Below are 6,000 nucleotides of genomic sequence, written 5' to 3'. Positions count from 1 at the left end.
GTCCTTAGCAACAAATTAGCACACTAAAGACGGTAAATATTAAAGTTGTCAACATCATCATTATTGCAGCATGCTGCCTCTTTTAAACAAATAAACAAATACATAAATAAAATATTAGAGTAATGCTAAGGCAGAGGAGGAGAGGAGAGGGAGAAGAATACAATGCCATTCTCTCCCTGAATCGTACGCCGACATGTGTTTTGACCCCAATGGTCATGAAGGTGACACTTCAGGACTCCACCATGTGCTCCTGGGACCATAGTCAAGACGAATGAGGGTAACATTCATAAATAAAATCCCACTTTTCTCCTTTTGTCCTTCCTCCAGTTACACCATCTCCTCCTCATTTCTTACTCTGGCCCCTTGTCTCTTTGCATAAAGCCTCCTTATTCTCTCTTATCTCTGGATGCATCCTCATCTTGAGAGGTGGGCTGTAGAGTCAGGGAAGAGGTGGTCGTGATGTTGGTCAGATTCACGTGGGTGAGGAGAGCCCTCTACTCAGAGAGAGTGTAAAGGAGTGGATAGGTTGTACACTATCCAGAATTACCTCAATTTAGCTTCCTAAACGGCCAGTGTTGAGTAGAACTCTGAATTATTTCCTAAAAGCTAAACCGGATTGAATAGGAGCACCCTTAGAAATCAACTAGTATCCTTGGTCCATTTTACACATGAGGAAACTGAGGCACAAGGCAAGGCGTTGGAGGCAAATGCTGTTCTGGCTGTCAATCTCTCTTTGATACACTCTAGCCCGCCAGCCCTATCTCATCTTCTGCTTGGAAATATATCAGAGTGACCTCAAGTATTTTGACTTGCCACTTTTGCTCTGTCAACCTTACCCCCAGGTTCCTGACTTGGGGGCTTCAAAAGATGCTCATCAATCTTACTTTCTTTGTCCACTTCAAAACCATCTAACTTTCCCCCAGATGGATTGCTCTTTTTTCCAATCCTGAAATTAAACCCTGGAACATTCTCCAGTAAGAACTCAACGGGGGGAAGTCAACCAACAAATACGTTCCAGACTTATAAAACTAATACCTTTGTATATATTTTTAGGGCTGTGTGTGTGTGTGTGTGTGTGTGTGTGTGTGTGTGTGTGTATTCCACAACATACTTCTTATCGGCGACCGACTTGCTTTCGAACACTGGACAAGTGAGTCCACATTTCTTGTCTCAGACTTTAAGGCCTTAAGGATGAGAGGGTTTGGCTAGATTGCTCTAAGCTTTCATCTTACCCTGGAAGTCCAGTGTACTTCTCAGTTGGTTGTTGTATTTGAGAATGCTCTCTTTTCTAACTGACCACCTTGGATTATCAAATGTACAAACCAAGTCGACTACCGAAAGGAGGTATAACCAGGTAGTAGAGGTGCATTTTAGGGAGCTCCAACTTAAGTTTTGCAGAATTGTGATAATTCTTTTCTTTCTTTCTTTTTTTTTTAAATAAGTTTTGAAGATCCAGGATTAAATGTCTTGGTAAAAATAGGTAGATAGATAGATAGATGATAGATAGATAGGGCAAGCTAATAAATTTGTTTTGTTTTCCATTTAGAAATGTTTGTGGTTTTGTTCGTGGTATTCCTTACCCCACCTGTTTTTGGAGATCAAAAGGTCCCCTTTTGGACCAAGGGAAAAAATCAGGTTTTAGAAATTGCCACACTTTCCCCACCCTCCCTCAGAACAGGCGGCAGCTTCGGCTCCTTGGATCTTGGCAAATTGCATTCCCCCTTTGTCCCTGAGGTTGTCCATGGGAGGACGTAGGCCATTGTCCAAGGCTTCAACCTTTGTTGGATTCTTGAGAAAGGGCTGCTGAGGCAGACGTGAGGCCTGCTTTTAAGTTTTCCCGCCTCAAGAAGTCTATTGAGAAGTTTTGTGTGGTTACTTGTGGGGGTCAGGCTTCTGATCTGACCCCTCGCATCCCCGGGTAATTAGAGCATGCAGAACAGCACCTCCTCCCTGGCTAATTGGCTCTCTCAATGAACCTTTCAGAGAGGAAGTTTGTCTATGACTCACTTGCCCTCTGCGGCAAACTTCAGGCCCCAACACATTCATTTGTCTATGTGATGGGATGGCGACTTAGGAAGTGATTAGAAGTGGGATCAAACAGGCTCCTGATTGCCCCATTAGGAATGGGGCCCATTAACTCTTTGAGAGCTCTCTACCACCCTGGTGGGAAACTGATTGCAACTGAAGACACTTTCTCAGGTTTGGTGATGCTAACAGGTTTATAACTCATTCCAAGAAAGTATGGTAGCTCCTGGAATCTACCTGGAAATCAACTGGCATGGTATAAAAACAGTGACATATAACTTGATATTAATAAACCCCTTAGAAAAAGACAGCAAGTGGCCAAGAAAGGGAGCTGAAGTTGAAACTAGTTATTTTAATGAATCGTAGCAGACACTGGGGTATAGGAGGCAATAAGGAGTCTGTCCTACAACTATCATTGTGGTCATCAGCTCTATGGAGAGAGTTGTGCAGTTTGATTCAAGGAAGCGAGCGTGAGCGCTCCTAAAATATCCTATAGACACGAGACCTCCCTGTACACAATCCTTATAGACTGCCCTCAAGCCAGGCCACTCCATCTGGTAATGGCCACATTACATTTCCTGCTGGAAAGAGTACGAAGGATTCTTAGCAGGCTCCAGTGCAGACAAATTAGGCCCCGGTTTTGTAGGTCATCTCTTGTTTTTCATGAATGATTTACATCTTACTTTCTTGGCCGATGACCAGTTCATTCACAGACTGTAACTTGAATCTTCCCTGACAGGTTGTGACTTTTAGGAGTTCTTAAGTGGTGACTTATGTGAGCAAGAAATGTTAACTGTTAAAAAATGAAGACAAACACCAGGCTGTGAAGGCTGGCTACTTCCAGGGTGCTGGGGAAGAAGGGAGGAGCGAGGGGGTGGGAAAAGAGTATTTTTTCTTTTTACAGCTTTGATTATATACTTCTTACGATGATGCAGTAATTTTTACTTTTAACAATGCTAAAAAAAACCTTTAAAATGTGTTTGTGTATTTTCATAAAGAGAATATACACAAGTTGGCTTTTATTAATCTTAGCTCTTTTACTCAATGCATCTTGTGTCACGTGGATTATTAAGCATGATATTTTGCTAATGACAGAAACATATTGAAGAGTTCATATAGGTCCACCAATGTATTTACATTTTTTTTTTTTTTTGCGGTACGTGGGCCTCTCACTGTTGTGGCTTCTCCCGTTGCGGAGCACAGGCTCCGGACGCGCAGGCTCAGCGGCCATGGCTCACGGGCCCAGCCACTCCGCGGCATGTGGGATCTTCCCGGACCGGGGCACGAACCCGCGTCCCCTGCATTGGCAGGCGGACTCCCAACCACTGCGCCACCAGGGAAGCCCTATTTACATATTTAATCTCAGTTCTACCTCTTAGTTGCTGGATAGTTTGGGGCAGGTAATTTATCCAATTTCATCAAAGATCCAAGATCTTCATCTACTAAATGGAGTTATTTCGTAAACGTCTTAGGGAGTTGCCATGTGGATTAAAAAAAGACAGTGCACATACAGTGTCCAGCAGGGCACAGGGTGCTATGGAATGGCTTTGTCAATGGAGCTAACGTTGGTGCTATCATTGTAGTTGAGAGGACCGCGGTCCAGGGGAGCTAAGCCAAGATAACCCAAGAAGAGAGAGAGGATACACTTCAGACACTCTGATTCCAAGTTTGCTGCCCTCCCAGGACCCCAGGTGGGTCCTTCTGGATCCCTACTCTCATCTCGGGAGTTAAACAGAGCATGTCTGCTTTATTATCTCCACTTGATACAAGAAGAAATAAAAGAAAACTTTTAATCCTGGCTCAAATAGCCCAGAACGCTCTTCACAGCCTAACCAGTGCTACGTTGTCTCAGGAATCCTCCTGAGATTCACGAGGTACCAGAGATGATTTCCCCATTGGAGAGGGGGCAAATATTCTTGTGATTTTTCTCACCGTGGGCTTTTAACAAACTGAACCCCCTAGAGGAGATGGTTTGATCCCTTTTTCCTGCGTCGTGAGCTCTTTGGAAACATATATTAGTCATCTATTTACAGTGCCTATCACTTGTCTTAACCTTTGAATGGGCAATAATCAACATTTAAAATGAATAAATCCGTGAATATAGCATAGAGAATTTTCCCACCTAGATCTTAAACATTAACGGTGAGACAATCATATCCTTTCTTATATCCCAAGCAATGTGTGCTGTGCCTGGGGCATAGTAGAGACTCAATAAATGCCTGTTGAATGAATATAGCTACTATTCAAAAGTCTAAACAAAACAATGAAGGCATCAAGGCACCACCACTTCATTTGCTGCTTGCAAGGCATGTCCTTGGGTAATCACCCAGAAAGAAAGATAAGGCCGGACTTTGAATCTTTCTGGACCAAAAGAAAGACAAGGAGGGAGGGGTGGAGGCCATAGGGAGCGGAGGGACAGGATGGATTATGTGGACGGGGTGGAGAAAGAACGAGGAAGGAAGAGGAGAAGAAAGAAATCAGGTCGGTGCCCCTAAATCCTGCCTTATGGAAAGCGCACACAAGGGGCCGTCATGCAGATGAGCCTTGGCATGTGAAAGGGACAAGACCAAGGGCCAGAACTTTCTGAATTAACAATGGAGGTGCTTGTAACACACTCAGTGGAGTACGTGACAAAGACTTCTATTTTCAGCGCTTACTATGAATTCGTGCCAACTTTACACAGATGCACGTCAGCTTCCGGCCATCATTTTCTCTCTACACACACACACACACACACACACACATGCACACACGCATGCGTGTGCACACACACTCACACACACACACACACACACACACATACATTTTTATCTTCCTATATATATACTTTGCAGGCAGCAGTATCTGCTGGAAACTTTTCTTAAGTTTCACATTCAGGCTCTTTTTCTCAGGTTCAGAGAAAAGACCAGGACTGGAAGCAGTTATGTTTCTCCCTGGCCACTTAGGACTGTGCAGGCTGGGAGCACTTAGATGCAAGATGCTCTGCTAGAAAGCTTACGGGCCCAGGGTCAGAAGACCAGGTTTCCAGGCCTTGGAGTTCTGCCACCACTTACCTGTAGACTTAGACCTATTCTATCTTTTTCTCTTACAGCCTCAGTTTTGCTCTTGTGAAAGGAAGAATTCAGAACAAAAAGTCCTTAAGGTTTCATCAGTTTAGAAATTTTCTATTTTGTCTTTTTTCCATGACTACTTAGGCCCAGGCCTTGGAAGGACGGCACCCCATGGGCTGGTAGCTACTTTCATTGAGTGTGTTGTGTGGCTTCATGCTAAGGGCTTTATGTGCGGTATCTCACTGAATCCTCATAGCAACCTGGAAGAGGCCATTCGTCTTCCGTTTGGTAGGTAAGGGCTGGAAGCTCAGCGAAGTGAAGTTGGATCGTGCTCTTTTATTGTAACTCTTGAGATGTGGCCCCTTTCATAGGAATGCCTTCATTAGGTATCCACAGCATGAACTCTACACAGATATCAGATGACTGCATTTCTTCCTTTCAAGTTCTCTACTGCATGGGGCACCCAGCTACACAAATAATGGTAGTGTAAAGGCAATGCCCCGTGAGTCATTTGTTGACGTCCTCTCCTCCAAGAAACTGTCTAGTGAGAAGTCCATACATATGCTGGGAAGTGGGAGACATACGGTTTACCCTTTCTCTTCGTAAGCTCACTGTCCATCCCTGAGAAAAACATTTCCTTTTCTTGGATTCAGTTGCCCCAACTGTAAATGAGGGGGCAAATATGGCACTGATCTGAGTCATTGTGGGCATTGGATAACAGCATACAAAGGCTCTGGTGCTTAGTTTAAATCCTAAGCCCTTCCTTTCTAGATGTATGCCCTTTGGCAAGTTACTTAACCTCACTCAAATCCACTTATTCTAGCTATAAAATGGGAACAACATGACCCTGCAAGTTCTCTGCAGGACTTGTGTGAGTACTGAGTGAGCTAATGCATGTGAAACGATTAGCACCACCTCCGGATGA

This window comes from Pseudorca crassidens, chromosome 7 (assembly GCF_039906515.1).
Source record: "Pseudorca crassidens isolate mPseCra1 chromosome 7, mPseCra1.hap1, whole genome shotgun sequence".
Lineage (NCBI taxonomy): Eukaryota > Metazoa > Chordata > Mammalia > Artiodactyla > Delphinidae > Pseudorca > Pseudorca crassidens.
This window is presented reverse-complemented; position numbering follows the sequence as displayed.